Source organism: Prionailurus bengalensis, chromosome B2, assembly GCF_016509475.1.
Source record: "Prionailurus bengalensis isolate Pbe53 chromosome B2, Fcat_Pben_1.1_paternal_pri, whole genome shotgun sequence".
NCBI lineage: Eukaryota > Metazoa > Chordata > Mammalia > Carnivora > Felidae > Prionailurus > Prionailurus bengalensis.
In genome coordinates this window covers 91,150,629-91,171,912 of record NC_057349.1, presented here as the reverse complement: position 1 = coordinate 91,171,912, position 21,284 = coordinate 91,150,629, and the positions used below count along the sequence as shown (strand labels likewise).

Genomic DNA, 21,284 nt, shown 5'->3' with positions numbered 1-21,284 from the left:
GCCCAACTCACCCCAGCCTTCCATGTTTTCCTAGGGCTCTGGGTGGACACTGAACACATAGACACCTGATAGATGGTTTAGTGTGAGCTTTACCTTAGCCTTTGCTGACGATGTTCTGTAATTCCTTATTCACTCAAGTCCTGACTCTCAGAGTTTAGAGATTGAGCTATACCAACACAGAATATGGAATAAAGGCTAAAAGCTTTTGTAAGCTTGTCTGACTGAAAGTGAAAACCTGTATTCTACTCACTAATTAGCACTTTTGTGTTAAATGAAGTCGTCACTAACGAAGGACTCTGCATGTGGCTGACCATAATCTACTCACAATCTGCACAGTAGAGCCAAATCTTATATATCAAGTAGCAATAGTGGGTGAGCACAAAAAATAACTACAGTTTCACTATTTCTCTCATATAAAGTTTCAGTAACAAAGATACAAGTGCACTTTCCAGTTGCTTTGTTTGCAGGCCATTGAAAATATTCCCCTAGAGGGAAGCAGTAGTATTTGGGGTAGAATATAGCAGAATTATGACCCAGCATTGTCCTCAGCTCTCTTGCCAAGGTGACACCTTGGGTAATCATAAACACATGACAGTAGACAAATCAATACCTCCTCTGTTGGTGAGGAACCCTGGAGGAGAACCCCATAGGTTGATACTCAAGCAAAGGAAGGTCTCATAAACCTTGCTCTGTAAGTTACTTTTCAGTATATGATCTCTAATCGAGAGTAAAATTTAAACGCTTTTTGCAGCAGAATTACTTGAGCATGCTAGAATAAAGGAATCAAGGACTAATCTTCTATTATTTTTTTTCCCAAGATGGTCAGTCAAATAGAGAGATATAATTAAATTCTGTTAAATATGATAGGGAGACGTACCTGTGAACAGAAGACACAATGCATCTAGTACATGCCTTTTTTAGTACTTGATGAAAATAAATCAAGATTTCCCTTAAATAAAAATACTTTGAAGATGGGAAAAGGAGTCAAAAATAGGGATCCATTCAGGATTCCATTCAGTGTTTAGCTAAGACAAAGGAAAAAATTAAGAGAGGCACTATTGCTTCTCACTCCACAGGCTGGAATAAGCAACACTATGAGGCCAGAGTTAAGATGGTTATCAGAGGGGAGCTGGGTGGGGATGGGTTAAATAGGTGATGAGGATTAAGGAGGGCACTAGTGATCAGCATTGGGTATTGGATGTAAGTTTTGAATCACTAAATTGTACACCTGAGACTAACATGACACTTCATGTTGTCTGGAATTTAAATTAAAACATTTTTTAAAAAAGATGATAAGAGCCATTAAAAGAGAAATCCACAGAAGTGGAAAATTCCTGCAAAGTTGATGATAACTGACTTCTGACAAGCCAATCTACCCATTGGTAGGTCATCCTAGGATTGGTCCTTTGTACAAAAGGAAGAAGAGTGGGGCTGAGATTTAAAGTAGTCAGAAGAAATAGCCTTCTGCCCATGGGAGAACATGCAGAATAAGAGCAGGAATGCTGGAAACCAGTAACCAGAGAGAGGAGTAAGAAGAGGAAGCCAAGCATTGAGGCACAGCAGAAGATAAGAAAGCACACATGAAAAAAAAAAGTGTTTGCACATGGACATTGGGTCTTAAGATCTGTGCAAAACTATTTAAACTGGAGAAACCACAAAGATGACTAGGAGACTGCTGGGTGCAGAAGAATTAGGATAATTCCGTAGGGAGGAGAAACTTTCACAGGAGGAATAAACTTGGAAGAATGAGTGAACAGCAAGTATCAGATGAGAAAGATATGGTAAATTAAAAAGTAACAATAGTCCTACATAATTTGTGAGCAAATAGGGAAAGAAATTGTGCTAGAAATTAGACAATATCTGAAAAAGAATGATAATAAATTTCAATGTAGCAAATCTATGGTATGGAGGCTAAGTGTTCCCTCAGGGTTACTTATCACCTTAACTATTTAGAAAAACAAGTTAGAATAAAAACAATTAAGTTAAGGGTTACATTTATAAAGTTAGAAAAATAACAATAGACTAAATTCAAAGAACATATAAAAATTAAATAAATATGATACTAAACACTATAGAATAAAAAATAAAGATAAAATAGAATCAATGGATCCAAAACATGGATTTTTGAAAAGTCTAAGGAAATTGACAAATTCATGAGGTTTATCAAGACAAAACAATATTAACAATGATAAAAGTATCATAACTACAAAGAAAAAAGTTAAGTGTAAACAATACTATTAATGACTTAATGTTGATAAATGTGAAAGTGTGAACAAAATAGTTTTTCTAGAAAAAGAACTTACTAAAACTGAATCAAAATGAAGGAGAAACATTAAACCAGTCATTAAAAATCTATCAACCTATGCTTTGAGAAAAATAGGGACCATATTTATCCACTTTCCTAAAATAAATCAGGAGATGAAAAGAATGATAAGGTAAAAAATGAACAATGGTATTCCAAAATTTAGATAACCTAGTAAAGTGGACAAATTCTTAGAAAGACACAAACTATCCAACAGACTCAAAAAGGAATACAGAATCTGAATGGGCCCATAACAGAAAAAAGAGTTGGAATTATGACCAAGATGGTCTTAACATTTCCCTCAGCTTCACCAAACTTCTGCCTCCCTGTAGTCCCCTGACATCCCTTACTTAGAGCGTTTGCTTTATATAACTTATAATTGTGAATTTTTTCTCTGCCCTTTTGAGATGTAAATCTTCCTCTAGCCTGTTACAAGTTTTACAACCCAGGAATGGCTTTCTTAAAGTTATAAAATTCTTAGAAAATTTAGGTGCAAATCTTTGTGATCTTGGATTATTAACCTTTACCATGCCTCTCAAATCTTCATAGGCCTATCAACATTTCCAACCTTACTTCATTCATGTATCCTAACTTCAAAATCTATCCCTAATTTTGCCAATACCTTATGCCCTATTGTCCCAGTACAGATTTATTTCTGACTATTATTCCTTGCTCTCAGACTTTACTGTGATGTTATTTTCTAACCGGTGCCAATAATTTGACCTGTTCCAATCACTGACTTTCACTCACATCCCTTTGCCTAAACCCTCAGGTCCAAAGTCTACCATGAAATGCACATTTTAGTCCCACTCCAAAATATACTGTCTTCCAGACTTCAGCATATTTAAACCTTTCTGACCATAACTGATTATTCATTACATAAAATAGTATTCCAGGGTTAAGACACACAAGTAGATTGTAAAATGAACCAAAAGGTACTAACTTTTCAAAGTATTGTTATTTAAGAACTACTATACTACCTCATCTTTCAGGTGGTTGATTTGCTAACTATAAAAGAAAAATTTTACCAAACAGTTTCTACAATTAAGACCTAATCAATGGAGAGAAATTGAATATTGATATTTTATTACATTTCCTCACTTAACACATGAATTTTTCTTACCTAATTCATCATACTTCCTAGATTGCAAAAATGCAATGCTTTTACCTTCTTCAATTCATATTGTAGTTTGAATAATTGTATTAAACATTTAGAAATTCAATTAAATGTTTCCTGGTGATTGAAAAATTACCAATGAAAGAAAGAATTATAATTCTCATTCAAACAGATAGCCATATATGTTTAAAATGCAAATATATTTTCATGAGTCAGAGAGCCCAGAGAATCTATGGTAGATATTTGACACCAATTTTAGAGATCTCTCTTAGGCTGGTGAGATCTAACAATAAATTGAAATTATCATTTTTGGAGAACAATCCATTAATTAATCCATATATTAATACATATATCTTTAGTTTCATCTTTGCAAGTAAGAACTTGGTCTTTGATAGTTAAAACACCTACTCTTTCACTTTTAACATGAAGAAAAATTTTAGTTTTCTAAATGGTAAACTGAGAGCTAAGTGATGTACCAAGGTCACATAGTATGTAAGCTACAGAAACTAAATTTAAGGGGTGCCTGAGTGGCTCAGTCAGTGCATCTGACTTCAGCTCAGGTCATGATCTCGCAGTTCGTGAGTTTGAGCCCCGGGTTGGGCTCTGTGCTGACAGGTTAGAGCCTGGTGCCTGCTTTGGATTCTGTGTCTCCCTCTCTCTCTGCCCCTCCCCTGCTCATGCTCTGTCTCTCTCTCACAAGAATAAATAAAACATTAAAAAAAAAAGGAACAAGATTTAACATGAAGTCTTGCAGACTTCAATATCATACATATGACATCATAAGTTTATAAAATGTGCAAAATATTATTGATACCGATTTATGTAGTAAAGTCAATGGTCTGATAGGCAGGCTCAGTAAAAAATAAAAGGAACAAATCCAAATATAAGAGACCACAAAAGGAGAGTAAACACACTAAACAAGCCATCTTTTTAGAAAATCAAAGGCCAAAATTACCTTCTTGCCTGATTCTAGTAATTAATATACAATCACTGTATTTTTATTCATAAATCCCTTTCTCTTTCTTAAAAAAAAATCAATTAATCCAACTGCCTATTGAATAGATTCCAGTAAGATATTACCCACTAAAAATTAACAGTGGTGGATTGTACTACCATGTAAATACACCAGTTGGTAACTCTTACATCTGTCTAAGAAAACATCCCATTGTGGACAAAAGCAAATGACATGAAACACTCAACAACTATTGCTGCATAAGAATTTTGTTCCTAACTACACTTTCAAATCATTCATACACTGTTGAGGTTCTCAAACCTGGTAACACATAAGAACAACCTGGTAAGCTTAAGAAAAGCATGCAACCCCACTTTCAATAATGGATAGATCAACTAGAGGGAGGTAAAGAAATAAGTGACTTGAACAATAACAAAATAAAACAACTAGACCTAACAGACATAAATAGAACACTTTACCCAACAACAGTAGAACAGACATTCTTTTTTTTTTTAATTTTTTTTTTCAACGTTTATTTATTTTTGGGACAGAGAGAGACAGAGCATGAACGGGGGAGGGGCAGAGAGAGAGGGAGACACAGAATCGGAAACAGGCTCCAGGCTCTGAGCCATCAGCCCAGAGCCTGACGCGGGGCTCGAACTCCCGGACCGCGAGATCGTGACCTGGCTGAAGTCGGACGCTTAACCGACTGCGCCACCCAGGTGCCCCAGAACAGACATTCTTAAGTGCACATGAAACATTCTCTAGGACTGATCATATGTTAGGCGACAAAAAAAGTCTTAACAAATTGTACAAGATTAAAGTTATACGAAGTATCTTTTCTGACCACAAATAAAGTTAGAAATCATACTAAAGAGAAACAGGAAAATTCACAAATATGTGGAATTAAACAATCTACTCCTAAACAACCAAAAGGTCAAAAAAGAAATTGTAAGGAAAATTAGAAAGTACTTACTGACAAATGAAAATAAAAAACACAACATATCAAAACAATGGAAAAAGCAATGCTCAGAGGGAAGTTTGTAGCTGTAAATACCTACATTAAAAAAAAGAAGAAATATCTCAAATATATAACCTAACTTTACACCATAAGGAACTAAAAAAAAAAGTACACTGAACCCGAAACTAATAGAGGAATGAACATAATCAAGATTAGAGCAGAGATAAAAGAGAGAATAGAAAAAGGATAGAGAAAAATCAGTGAAAACAACAGTTGTTCAATAAAATTGAAAAACCTTTGTGTAGACTGACAAAGAACACAAGAGAGAAGATGTAAGTAACTAAAATCAGAAATGAAAGTGGTGACATTACTACAAGCCTTATAGGGATAAAAAGAATCATAGGAGAATACCATGAAAAACTGTACACCAACAAAATGGGTAACCTAGAAGAAAAGAAATTCTTTAAAACACATAATTTACCTCAATTGATTCAAGAAGAACTACAAAATCTTAACAGATCTATAACAAGTAAAGAGATTGAATCAGGAATCAAAAACTCACTGACAAATGAAAGTTCTGAACCAGATGGCTTCACCAACGAATTTATTACACATTTATAGAATTAACATCGACCCCTCTAAAACTCTTCCAAATTTGAAAAGGAAGAAAACACTTCATAATTCATTCCATCAAGTCAGCATTACTGATACCAAAGTCAGATAAGAACATCACAAGAAAAGAAAACTACAGACTGGTATCTCTTATGAATATACATCAAAACTCCTCAACAAAGTAGTAGCAAACCAAATCCAACAACATTTTAAGAGAATTATTTATCATGGCCAAGTGGGATTAAACCAGAAATGCAAGGGTGGTTCAACATAAGAAAGCCAATGTAATACCACACATTTACAGAATGAAGGAAAAACAAAACACATACTCATCTCATTTGATGTGGGAAAGTTATTTGTCAAAATCCAACATCCTTTCATTCCAAATTAGGAATAGAAGGAGAATTGCTCAACATGATAAATGGTATTTATGAAAAATCCACAGCTAACATCATATTCAGTGGTGCAAGACCAAAAAGCATCCCCCTAAGATCAGAAATAAGACAAAGGTGATTACTTTCACTGCTGCTATTCAATACTGTACTGTGAGTTCTAACCAGAACTATGACAAGAAAAATAACTAAAAGGCACCCAAATAGGAAGGGACGAGGTAAACTATTCATATCTGCAAATGACATGATCCTGTATATAGAAAATCCTAAAGAATCCACAAGAAAGTGACAAGAGTAATAAACAAACTTAGCAAAGCTGCAGGGTACAAGATCAATACACAAAAGTCAGTTGCACTTGTATAGACAAGCAATGAACAATCTGAAAGGGAAATTAGGGAAGCAATTTCACTTACAATAGCACTGAAAATGATTACATACTTAGAAATCTAACCAAGGAGGTAAAAGACTTTTACACTAAATATTACAAGATGCTGCTGAAGAAAATTAAAGATGACCTAAATAAATGGAAAGATATTCCATATTCATGTATAAGAAGACTTAACATTGTTAAAATGTCAAAACTAATCAAATCAATATACAGATTCAACACAATTCCTATAAAAATCCTAGTATCCCTTTGGCAGAAATGGAAAAACTGATCATCAAATTCATATGGAATTGAAAAGAATTCCAAATACCCAAAACAATCTTGAAAAAGAAAAAGAAAGTTGGAGGATTCACATTTCTCAATTTAGAAACTTAACTACAAAATCAGTGTAATCAAGAGAGTATGTCACTGGCATAAGGATAGACATATAAACTAACAGAATTGAACAGAGTTCCCAGAAGTAAACCTCTACATATATGGTCAACTGATTTTTGACAAGAGTGCCAAGACCATTCAATAGGGAAAGGACAATCTTTTCAACAAATGATGCTAGCCAAATTCAATACCCATATGTAAAAGAAAGAAATTGGACCCTTAACTTACATCATATATGAAAATTACCTCAAACTGTATAAATGACCTGAACTTAGGAGCTAAAAGTATTAATTTCTCACAAGAAATCACTGAAGGAAATCTTAATTGTGTCAGATTTGGTAATGACTTTAAGGATATGACACCGAAAGTACAGACAATAAAAGAAAAAACAGATAAGCCGGACTTCATCAAAATTAAGACTTTTTGTGCATCAAAGAATATTATCAAGAAAATAAAAGACAATATACTGAATGGAAGAAAGCATTTGCAAATTCTGTATCTGATAAGGGATTGATATCTAGAATATATAAACGAGTCCTAACAACAACAACGACGAAAAGTACAACTCAATTTAAAAATGGGCAAAGAACTTGAATAGACATTTTTCTAAAGAAAATATATAAATAGACAATAATTACATGGAAAGATGCTCAACATCACTAGTTACTAAGGAAATACAAATCAAAACCACAATCAGATCCCACTTCATATCCATTAGAACAGATATAATCAAACAAACAAAATAACAAATGTTGGTAGGCACATGAAGAAATTGGAACCCTTGTGCATTGTTGGTGGGAATGTAAAATCATGCAGCCACTGTAAAAAACAGTGGTTTTTCAAAAGGTAAAATATAGAATTACCATATGATTTATCAATTCTATTCCTAGCTATACATCCAAAAGAACTGAAATAAAGATCTTGAATAGATATTTGTACACAAATACTTATAGCAGCATTACTTAAAATAGCCAAAATGTGCAAACAACTCAAGTGTCCATCAACAGATAAAAAAACAATGGAACACAAAATGAGCCATATATATACACACACACCCTATATAATGAGTTGTTAAATAGTAAAATATTATTCATCCACTAAAAATGACATTTTGATATATTCTGTGATATGAATGGACTTTGAAAACATTATGCTTAGGAAAATTAGCCAGAAATTGAACAAATATTGTACATAAAATGACAGAGTACACAATGAGGTACAAAGAATAGACAAACATATACAGACACAGAGTAGAATAGAGGTTGCCATGGGCTGGGGAGAGGAAGGAAGGAAGAACTATTTAATGACTACATAAATTTTGTTCAGTAATGACAAAAATGTTTTATAGATACTAGTGATGGTTACACAATACTATGTATTTAATTCCACTGAAATGTATGCTTAACAATGGTTGATATGATAAATATTATGTTATGCATATTTTATCACAAAAAAGTATTAATGTACAACCAAAAAAAAAAAAAAAAAAACCAAAAGCATTACCAGAAAGAATACCTAGACAAATGTCTGTAATGAACAAAGACACAAAAACCCTCAACAATATATTAGCAAATCCAATCCAACAAATTATAAAAACAATTATAAATTATAAAAACAATTATAACCACAACCAAGTAGGATGTATTCCAGGTGTGCAAGGCTAGTTCAACATTAGAAAATCAACTAATGTAATCCTACCACATCAACAGGCTAAATCGGAAAAAAACACATGATCATAACAATTGATATAGAAAAAGCATTTGACAAAATCCAAGCTTATCCATGATAAAAACTCTTAGCAAGCTAGGAATAAAGGGAAATTTCCTTAACTTGATGGAAAATATCTACCCCAAATACCTAACATTAATATCATACCTAATTGTGAGAAACTGGATGTTTTCCTTCCAAGAGTGGGGAAAAAAGCAAAAATGTCCTCACTTACTACTTCTATTTGATATCAAATTATCTGTCATAGTTAATGAAATATGACAAGAAAAATATACAAAATGTATAAAGATTGGGAAAAAATCTTTCTTTGTTTGCAGATGGCATAACTGTCTATGTAGAAAATTCTAAAGAATCAACCAAAAAAACTTCTTAAATTAACAAGCAATTCTATTGTCACATGATACATGGTAAATACATAAATGTCAATTGCTTTCCTTTGTACTAGCAAAGAATAATTAGAATTTTAAATTTACAATACCTTTTACTAATGCAGCAAAAAGATTAAGTACTTCTGGATAAATCTAAAAAGAAAATATGTAAAAGATCTATATGCAGAAAATTACACAGCTCTGATTGAAGAAATCAAAGAGAATTTAAATAAATCGAGATATACTCTTTGCTCACAGATTAGAAGACTCAGCATTGTTAAAACATCCTTCTCTCAAACTTCACCAAGAGTCAAGGCAATCCAGTCAGAATCTCAGCAAGTGATTTTCTGGAGATTGCTAAGGTGAGTATAAAGTTTATATGAAAGGAACAAAATGCAGAATAGCCAACACAATACTGAGGAAGAAAAAATTGGAAAATTGATATTATTGGACCTCAAAATGTACCGTATAGCTACAATGCACAGTGTGGTATTGGCAAAGAAAAAAAAAAAAAAGAAAGACATATTAAATAATGGAAGAATAGAAAGCCCAGACACATACAAATATAATCAACTAATTAATGATCAAAGAGCAAAGGAAATTCAATGGAGAGAGGATAGTCTTCTCAATAAATGGTGCTGGAACAACTTAATTGGACATTTATATGCAAAAAAGAATCTAGATAGTCTTTACACTTTACACATATATTAATTCAAAATGTAATGTAAAAAAAGTCCTAAATTTAAATTAAAACTCTAAAAAAATCTAGAGAAAGTATAAGAGAAAGCTAAGAGACCTTGGGTTTGGTGATAAGTTTATAGATTCAGCACCAAATGTAGGATCCATGAAAGAAAAATGGAGGGGCTCCTGGGTGGCTCAGTTGGTTAAGTGTCTGACTTAGCTGAGGTCATGATCTCGTAGTTCATGGGTTCAAGTCCCCATTGGGCTCTGGGATAACAGCTCAGAGCCTTGAACCTGCTTGGGATTCTGTGTCTCCCTCTCTCTCTGCCTTTCCCCAACTTGTATGCTCTCTCTCTCTCTCAAAAATAAATAAAAATTTTAAAAAGTTTGTTTAAAAAAGAAAAATTGATATTGGAATTTATCAAAGCAAAATCTTGTGCTCTGCAAAAGAGATTAAGAGAATAAAAAGACAAGCCACAAACTAGGAGAAAATAATATCTGATAAAAGACTTCTCTTCAAAATATACAGAAAAACTCTTAACCTCTCCCCTCAAAAAATAATTAAAACTGGTAGAAGATTTGAATAGACATCTCAACAAAGAAGATGCACGAATGGAATAAGCATATGAAAAGACGATCAATGCGATTTGTCACTAGGGAAATGCAAATTAAAATGACAATGAGATATCATTACACACCTATTAGAAAGGCTAAAATCCAAAAAGCTGACAATACTAAATCGTAGCAAGGACACAGAGCAATAGAAACTTTTATATATTGCTGGTGGGAATATAAATTGATACAACCATTTTGGAGGACAGGTTGGCAGTTTCTTACAAAGTTAAACATAACCTTATCATACAAGCCAACAGTCATGCTCCTAGGTATTTACACAATTGATTTAAAAACTATGTCCCCAATAAAACAATGCAAAGCAAAATCTGTGCATGAGTGTCTATAGCAGCTGTATTTACAATCACAAAAACCTGGAAGCAATCAAGATGTCCTTAAACAGGTGAAAGAATAAAGAAACTATGATACGGTATTACAATGGAATATTACTCAACAATAAAAAGATATGAACTGTCAAGCAGTTAAAAGATACGGAGAAAACTTGAGTCTTAGTGTTAAATGAAGTGTTGACGTAACATGATTCCAACCATATGACATTTTGAAAAGGCAAAACTACAGAGAGGGTAAAAAGATTAGTGATTGTTAAGGGTTCAGGGGGGAAGGGGTATGGATAAATAGGTGAAGCACATAGGTGAAACTATTCTGCATGTACTTTATTATTTTTTTTAATTTTTATTTATTTTTGAGAGAGAGAGAGAGAGACAGAGTGTGAGTGGGGGTGGGGTAGAGAGAGAGGGAGACACAGAATCCGAAGCAGGCTCCAGGCTCTGATCTGTCAGCACAGAGCCTGACATGGGGCTTGAACCCACAAACTGTGAGATCATGACCTGAGCCGAAGTCAGATGCTCAGACTGAGCCATCCAGATGCCCCTGCATGTACCTTAATAGTGGACACTTGACATGCAATTGTCGAAACCAATTGAACTTTACAACACAAAGAGCCAGCCTTAGTGTATACAAATGTTTAAAACTTATATTATTTTTGCTAAAGATTCTAGATTATTAAGATTTTTAAAATTCCATGCTTTCAGAGATGCTAAGTACTGCTAATTATTACTTTTTCTAATTATTCACAATGACATGGGAATTAAAAATGATCAGAATTCCTTATGAGATTTCTGATTTGGGGACTATGGTAGTCAGAATGATCCCTGTGAGATGTTCATATCCTGATCCCTGGAACATGGGAAAATGTTAAATTGTGTGGCAAAAGGGATTTAGATGTAATTAAGGTTACAGGCTTTAAAATAGGTAAATTATCCTGGATTATCTGGGAGGGCTCAATCCAATTATACGAGCCAGTAAAAACAGGAAATTTTCTCTGGCCAAAGCAGAAGAGAAGTCAGAGATTCAGCAGGTGAGAAGGACTCTACATGCAGTTGCCAGCGTGAAGCTGGAAGAGACACAACGAATTCAGGCTGCCTTATGGAGGTTAGGGAGGCTCCAGCTGACATTCATCAAAGAAGCAGGGACCTGGGTCCTACCGTTGCACAGACTTGAATTCTACCAACAGCCTGAATGAAACTGAAAGCAGATTCTCCCCAAGAGCATCTCATTAAGAACTCAGGGTGTCAACACCTTGATTTCAGCTTTGCGAGACCCAGGGCAGAGGACCAAACTAAAACCACTCAGTCATATGACTTATACAACTGTGACATAGTAAATTTGTGTTGTCTTAAGCCGCTAATTTTGTGGCTTACAGGAAAAACTTGTGATTTTGCCCAACTTGAAAACAGCCTTTAGTTTAATAAAAGAAAATGTTAAGAAACACTCACAGTTTACCCTTCACACAGTGTAGAACTGAGCACCATCCAAGAAAACACCAGCCAAGAGAGCATTACATACATATTCCTAAGATGCTACACTACTACTGATATCCTGCTCTCATTTATTCATTCATTCCATTCATTCATTCCCTCAACAGGTATTTTGAAATGGAAGAGCCAAAAAGTCTTGAAAGGGAAAAATATGAAGAGAAAACAAATGAATTTGAGGGAAAAAAGAAATAATCAGTCTCGATAAGTTAAAGAAGAAAAGAACAAAAGCATAGAGAAGGAATGACAAGAAAAGCTAAAATTCATGGAAATAGAGATATAAGGTTAACAATTAGTAACCTGACAGGTAGCTTAATGGGGAGACTGGTAGAGACCTGGGTTCTGGTGTCAGCTCTGCCTTTGGCTGGAATCAGAGCCTCATTAATTTCACTGGACCCTCAGTGAGCTGATAGAAATTTTCTAGGTCCTTCCAGATTTCAAACTAATTTAGATGGAGGGAGGGAGGAAGGGAGGAAAGAGAGAGAGGGAGAGATAGTGGGTGAGTGGCTCAGGAAAAATGTGCCTATATTCGTCAGAGCCTTTCCCTCTGACATCATTACTATGGACTCTAAAGTATCTCAGATCCCCAAATGGTGCTATGACTTTCTCCAGTGGAAGAATGCGCTTTGAGAAGGAAATTATGGAAAAGCCAAAGAAAACTAGGCTGGTATGAAAACAGAAAGTGACTGTTTAAAACAAAGTTCTCTTAAGGGACTAATGTGGTATGAAGGAAAACTAACTACAGAATCATGAATATGATCTTTTTTTTTTTAAAGCCTAACTGATAGTTCCGAAGACTTAAGGACTTGGCAGACTATTGAAAATTGGGTTTAAATAGAAAGTTTCATCAGTTTGTTCTTCTGTACTGACATCTCATTCAATTACACTTCTAATTTAGCTGTTACTGAGATAGTCTTATGCTAGCAAGTTGACAATTTAGTGAGGGTATTAAGGGAAATTCATTTTGGCCATTAACTATTCCCTAAAGGTTTCCATCTGAATGTGCATCTCACTGAAATGGAAACTAAGGTGGTGTAAAAGTTCCCGTAAGCGTAAATTGCAGGATTCTCTGTTTCTCCTTTTCTGTGACAATTTGGTTAAGGTAACATTGGCAATGATAGGGAAACTATTACAATAAAGTAATTTTTACCTAATTACTATCATTACAAGCTTGAAATGAGAGACTTGAATGATTAAGATATGTGGAAAGCAAGGTTGTGTAAGGTGCTGTCTGAAGACTTCAGGAGAGAAGACTCCTCTCAGGCCAGGGAGGGAGTTCTCTGCAACCACTGGAGTGTGAAGGTCTTCACAGAATCCATAATGCTAATATGAACTGTGGTTAAATAGGATTGTAAATTGCCCGGACACACCGGATTAGAAAACAACTAGAAGAGGTGTGGGGGAAAAAAGAGATGGACACATTAAAGATCGTACAAGGGGTATCTGATCTTTGAAATACTGACATATTGTTTTTATTTAAAAAGTATTTGGGAACTCAAAATGGGATCATTTACTGGAGGCACAGATGCCTCTGAGTTATTTTACCAACTATAATGTATTACACTTATTCACACATATTGACTAATACTGCTTAAATTACTTTAAATATATTATCATGCAATGCTCACTAAATACTATGATGTGGGAACTGTTAATATCCTTGTTTTATAGATGAGAACCCTGAGACACAGAAAATTTAAGTGACTTATCCAAGGTCTCACAGCTAAGCAAGGATGCCAACCAAGGCTGACTAGCTTCAGAGCACACGTTTTTAATTGTCCTATTCTAATTCATATGATAACCCTGCATGACAAAAGAAAAAATCTACTATAGACAGTGTACATGTTTTTAGAAATTGGGAAAGTGGGTATGTTTTTTAAGATACATGTTCTTCAAAAACTTTGTCACAGTTTTTAGTTTGTTTTTAAGTGTATACATTCGTTATATGGAAAAAAAACACAAAAAAAATCCACTCCTCAATAATACTAGTACTTTTTGTTGTTTATTTTTGTTTTGCAGTATTTAAATATTCTGACTATAGCCAATTATATGTCTGGGAAGTTAAATAGCTAGAAGAATCAAAATGAGAGACTTTGACCACTTCATTAGAAGAAGAAAGGGGAAAAAATAATAGGCATTTCAGATTAATTTGAATGGTCTTCTATATGCCAGGGTTTTACATGTCAGGTTGCAGAGAGTTTCCCCAAGCTCACAGAGAGGCTGGAAGGGTGCACGTTCTGCTAAGGGTGGAAAGCCCATCCCAGTGCTTCATGGCACCTGGAGACATGGAGACTTCAGAATTAAGTGGCTGCATTAACATGAGTATGAAGCCCAGCTCTCCTGGGCAGGCCCATTACAGGCCATTTAGGTCAGTATGGACCTTATTTACTCTCCAAACACATTGTTTTGGATTATAAATTTTGTGTAGCTAGAAAAGCTGAATGCTAGGCACCAAGTTTCAGGCCAGCCGGGTATCTTCAGCAACAGAAGCAAAATACTAGCCTTAAACTTGGAGCATTTCAGTTGCAATCAGTGCAGGGCAAAGACCAGGAGCCTTCACTGTTTGTAAGACCTCAGATCTCTAAGTTATGAAGCTTAAAAATGTGTATGTGTCTATCAGTCTAGTAGAAAGGGATTTGAAGAGTCATTATAATTTAAAAAGTAATAACAACATAATGTGAGATTTTCACACTCTATACTTGTGAGCAGGGCTGGCTTCATAAGCATGCAGCTTGGGCAGCTGGACAAGGACTCATGGTCAGAAAGGGATGAATGGCCTCCTCCTCATTGCTACCTGTTTCAGTCAGCAGAAAACCATGTGCTGGGTTTAACACTCTGCTGTTGCCATATTGAAATTCTTAGTTTTTGTAAAAGAGATCCCGCATTTGTCATTTTGTACCAGGCCCTGCAAATTATATAAGCAGTCCTGTGTATGAATATGCAGAGTTAAACTCACACCTACTATACAGCATTTTGGATACTTTTCATATCTCCACACCACCTGACTTGAAACTTAGAGTAAGTCCTTAAGTCTTAGGGCTGAGTTAGAATTGCACACCAAATACATATATACATAAAATCTCACACCAAAGATAATTTTTATTTGTTTCACAATTTAGTAATCTTGTTATCAAATTAAATTTCAGAACACAAAACCTTCCAGGCAAAGTAGGTTAAAAAAATCCTTGTAGAAATGTATATTTTAAAGCCAAGTAATAATTGAATCCCTGCAGACTAAACAATATCACTTAGCAGCCTGCACAATGTGAAAGACTAAAAGCTTTTAATTAGACTTTTACTCAATAGGGGAGGAAAAAATAATTTAAAAGACTCAGGGCTGAAGCTGAATTGTTAGTTTTAACTTTGAACACAATGAAGGAACAATTTGACTAAATTAGTTTAGCTGTGTATTCATTAGCCTTTAATAGAAATGTGAATGCAAACTGACTCCAGGTTATTGTACTTAGAGCCAGCTTTTTAATTAGTGATTGGCAAAATGTTTATCTAGTTTGTTGTTGGAATGTTGAACCGTTTACACAACAGGACTGTTGTAAACCTTTATGTAATCTTAATTGGATCTTTCAAAAGAACAAGATTTCATGTACATAAAATCACAAACTATAGCAATAAAGTTAGCTAATTTATATCCAACTTGGCACTTAAAAAGAAAAAGTTGTGCTATGTGGCTTAATGAGGTGTAGAAATGGTTAACATCTATTTAAACTTAGTTAAATGTGATGCTCATTTGAACTTGGCCAAACCTTGGATATCACAGGCTTTGAAGTTGGACAGACCTGATTTCCAGATGGTAAGTGGGTTATTAATTCTGTAGTATTGGGCACATTCATTAGCTACTCTGAGCCTCAGTTTCCTTATCTTCAAAATGGGGATTATATAATGAGTGTTAAATAGTCATTGTGAACATTTAAGATAATATATAAAAGCCCGTATCTGAGGAATTCAGTATATGGTGGCTATCATCATCATCATCATCATCATCATCATCATCATCAGGGTTCTTTTTTTTAATACATTTAAGTTAAATACTCTTTGAATAGATACAATTAGTTACATATTGCAAAATTCCAGTGCAATACAATTCAAAATATACAAAATGTCATACAAAGAAAAGTCATCTCCCATTCACCATGAATAACATGGCATTATTTGCAATGTTCAATAGGTTTCTATTTTGTCAAAATAGTAAATGATTACATGATATAACAGTAACTTCTAGAGGTCATTCTGTACACATAAAACTTCTTCATCCTTTTTAACGGCTATGTGAATATACCATAATTAAATGAAGTAGTGCCTTATTGTTGGAAAATTAGCTTATTTCTACCCTTTTTGCTGAAATAAATATCCTTATGTGTAGATTATTTTGCATCTCTGGGTAGCTCTTTAGGATGAATTTCTAGAAGCAATATTGGTGGTAAAAATCTATGTGTATTTTTTCATTTTGATAGCTATTATAAACCGCCCTCCGCAGAACTGTACCAATTTACATTTCCACCAATAACTATGGTGTTTATTTCTGTGCACCTTCACCAACAGTGTATCAACTTTTAAATATCTCTGCCAGTCTTACACATGAACATTTTGTCCTTATAGTTTCAATTTTCTTATCTTTCATTGTGTGTGAAGTGTAGACTTTTTTTTATATATTTAAGAGTAATTTGTATTTTTCCTTCTATATACTATTTCTTCATGGTCTCATCTCACATTAGTCTTTTTCTGAAATTTATTTTTGGGAAAACTGTAAATAATCAGAGCACCCATCCTTTATCAATTGTATTTATTTTCCCCCATTTTATCTTCTCATGATTCTTTCATTTTTATGTAAGTTTCTACATCTTTTGTTTTATAGCTTGTTTTATATTATCTCTAGAAAAACTTCTCTCTCCAAAAAAATTGTTTTTAAATCTTTCATGATTTCTTCTAGTATATTTATGCTTTCACTTTTTGTATTTAATTCCTTGAATTTTTTTAGTACCCACTTAGCTGTTCCATTCTTATTTGCTGAATAATTCACCTGTTGACCATTAGAATATAATATGATTTTCATATGCCAAAATCCTTTATTAATAAATTGTATCTCTGGACTCTCTATTTAGTTCCACTGATCTTTTTGCCTATCTAAGCAGTTGCTGTTTTAAATTCTGTAGTATTTATACTGGTCCAAAATCTTTAGCATAACCAATTTACCATTACTCTCTTTTTCCACATAAAACTTAGAATCACATTATTTAGTTCTAAAAAATACTTGTTAGTATTTTTATTGAGATTGAATTATATTTTCAGATTAATTTAGAGAAAATCATGTTTTCATGATATTATGTCTTCCCATTCAAGAACAGAAAATGGTTTTTCTTTTTTTTCAGTTATACCTTTGGGTATCTTATTAGCTAGTGCATTAGAACTTTCTTTGTAAATATTTTTCATATTTCTTAAAATATGAAAAATATTTTTCATATTTCTTAAAATATGAAAAATTCCATCATTCTTAAAAGTGTGTTTCTAAATATTATACTTTTTCTGTTATTTCATCTTTTTCTCTCAATTATATTTTCTTTTTTTTTTTTTAATTTTTTTTTTCAACGTTTATTTATTTTTGGGACAGAAAGAGACAGAGCATGAACGGGCGAGGGGCAGAGAGAGAGGGAGACACAGAATTGGAAACAGGCTCCAGGCTCTGAGCCATCAGCCCAGAGCCCCACGCGGGGCTCGAACTCACGGACCGCGAGATCACGACCTGGCTGAAGTCGGACGCTTAACCGACTGCGCCACCCAGGCGCCCTCTCAACTATATTTTCAACTTGGTTTTTATGTAACTACATAAGAGGACCATTGGTTTGGGTTATTTTTTTCTACAGAACAACACTTGGCAACATTACTGATATTCTTAGATTTGATTATTTGAATTTTTCAGGTATGAAATTACATCGTTTGTTGAGAAAAATAATTTTACCTTTCGCTTTCCAGTTTTCTATCTGTCATTTTTTTCTCTCTTCTAATTGTCGAGACTGATACTCCCAGACTGTGTTAAGTGCTAGTGGTGATAGCGGACGCCACTGTACTAATAGAGACATTAATTATTTCACTAGTTTGAGGGTTGAGATAAATATATTTTAATAGGTAAGAAATTATCTATCTAATCCTACTTTATTAGAAATATTTAAATAGATACTGAATTTTATCGACGGTATTTTTAACATCTTCGCAAATAATCTTATGATTTCTCTCACTGGAATTATTCATTTAATGAATTTTATTGAGTCATTCTTCCGTCACAATGTTAATAATGGAAATTTTGGTCAAGACCCTAAGGTGAGAGGTAGGAACTACCAAAGTCAAGACAGAACACTCAACAAGAACTTGCAAAAGTGGCCTAAAACCAGCTACCATGGAAAGACACTGGCCTCCTCCTCATTGCCTACCTGTTTCTGTCATCATTAAGTCCTTTCTTTAAGGAGAGAGGAATATGAGAAAATCAGAACATTGATTCTACTTAGAAGTGGACATTCTGACTGCTAATTAATGCAATGATTTATTATTTCTGTGTGACCAGGAAAGTTATGGGACTACTCCTTGGACAGAGATTAAAAAAACAAAAGAAAAGAAAGGAAAAGAAAAAAAAAAAAAAAAAACAGGTCCACTAAGCAAATTTCAGAGGATAAAAGGAAACAAGAGAAAACTTGCTTTGTGATTGAACCTTCAATCACAACTCTTACTTCCAGGAGGAGGAAGAGTTTGCAGCTTTTAAAAGTATCTTCACTTAGTGGTGCCTGGGTAGCTCAGTCAGTTAAGGAACTGACTCTGGATTTCGGCCTACGTCATGATCTCATGGTTTGTGAGTTCAAGCCCTGCATTGGGCTCTGTGCTAACAGCATAGGGTCTGTTTGGGATTCTCTACTTCCTCTCTTTCTGCCTCTCCCTTGCTCATGTGTGGGCTCTCTCAATAAATAAATTAACTAACTAAAAAAAAAAGTATCTTTACTTAATGACCCAATAGAATTCTCATGTGATATATTTTGTACTGATACATTTTGTCATAATGTTCTCCAATAACTTTCTTTCTACTATGGTAATTGGTTTTTTTAGAATTTCTATCTTTCCAATATCATTTTTAATAATTTATGCTCTTAAATTATATTCATATTTTCTTCCATTTATATTTTCATACAGAGTCTCATATTCATTACAGTCTCTTATGATTCTAATTTCCCCCAAAGGTCTGGTTATTTCTTTATTGTCATTTATTGATTGGGTTAGCTAAAATGTTATCTCTTTTATTATCTTTTTTTGTTTTTTTTTTCAGTATTACAAATGATATACTTTATTAACCCAGCATTTGTTCTACTGCTTCTTGTTGTCTCGTGATTCTGTCCCTGAGGTATCACTTTGTGGCCCCCATATTGGTCCTTTTCCACGATTTTCAGCCCCACTAGGGCTTGCAGGACCCTGTGGGCCATGTTCTTGGAGCCTCTGCTGAAGTGGCTGGGCATGACCCCACTTCTCCAATGGTCCCCACAGGTCCTGGTCCTGGAGGTGACCCCAGTGGTGCCTGGGAGATACAGGTGCTGTGATGTGTAGAACCAGTTCTTGTCAATGGTAGCAAGCTCTTTAAGTTTGGCTAGCTTGACAGTGTCCACCCATTAGAAACTTTCAGCTTCCCAGACTTTCTGAGGTAGACTTCCAGAGTGCTGATGAACTCCTGCTGGTTCACGTCATTTTTGTTTTTGTTTTTTTTAACATTTATTTATTTTTGAGAGACAGAGAGAGGCAGAACATGAGCAGGGGAGGGGGAGAGGGAGATACAGAATCTGAAGCAGGCTCAGAGGAGCTGTTAGCACAGAGCCTGACGTGGAGCTTGAACTCATGAACTGCAAGACCATGACCTGAGCTGAAGTCAGAAGCTCAACCGACTGAGCCACCCAGGCACCCCGGTTCATGTCTTTTATATTAACTCCAGACATCCTTTGGCCTCCGTGCTATCAGCTAGGGGACTCTTTTATTGTCTTAATATTAATGTTACTGATGTTGTTTTACTAAACATTAACCAATTTTTAGTCTTCAGTCTTTTTTCTTTGTTAATTCCTTTCTTCTACTCTCATTTAACCAATTTTTCTTTGTTTTTATAACTGAGGTAAGTGTCTATTTTTATCCTTACTGGTTTATTTATACAGGTTCTTAAGTATATGTATTTTTTTCTGAGTACTATTTTAGCTGGATACAATTGGTTCTGCTAGGTAGAGGTATAATTATTAGTTTCTAGATATTCTGAATTTTTGGTTGGGAGTTCCTTCAATCACAAGATTTTTTTAATGAAACTTTTAAATTAATTTTCAATTAATGTTGTCAATTAATTTTCAGGTGACAGGATTTTTACTTTCTAGTTTTAATTACCTTTGAGCAGAAAATATTGCCTTTGTTCTTTCTACTTTTAAAAATTTGTTTAGTTTTTGATGTGCATGATACATAACCAGTCTTTAAAAATTTTTTTAACGTTTATTTATTTTTGAGATAGAGAGAGACAGAGCATGAATGGGGGAGGGTCAGACAGAGGGAGACACAGAATCTGAAACAGGCTCCAGGCTCTGAGCTGTCAGCACAGAGCCCGACGCGGGGCTCGAACTCAGGGACCGTGAGATCATGACCTGAGCCGAAGTTGGCCGCTTAACCGACTGAGCCACCCAGGCGCCCCATAACCATTTTTCTAATAAGCACATTAAAGAAGGTATATGCTGTTTTCTTTAAAGAGTTTGATATTTATTTATGCCCAACCAAATTGTAACATATTAATGTTATAACTTCATAATTAATATTTAGTTCTATGTGTCTCCTTACTTTCAACCTTTATAATTTTTTTGAGAAATAAATTAAAATCTCCTTCTACCAATACAATCCTGTCTGTATCATATTGCATTTTCTATATTTTAAATCTTGTATTCAGTGAAA

At 34.4% G+C, this 21,284-nt stretch overlaps 1 pseudogene; it reads right to left on the bottom strand.

Annotated features, from left to right (window-relative positions):
• Nucleotides 1-19,609: 19,609 nt before the first annotated feature.
• Nucleotides 19,610-20,302, bottom strand: LOC122488998 (annotated as a pseudogene).
• Nucleotides 20,303-21,284: the final 982 nt, after the last annotated feature.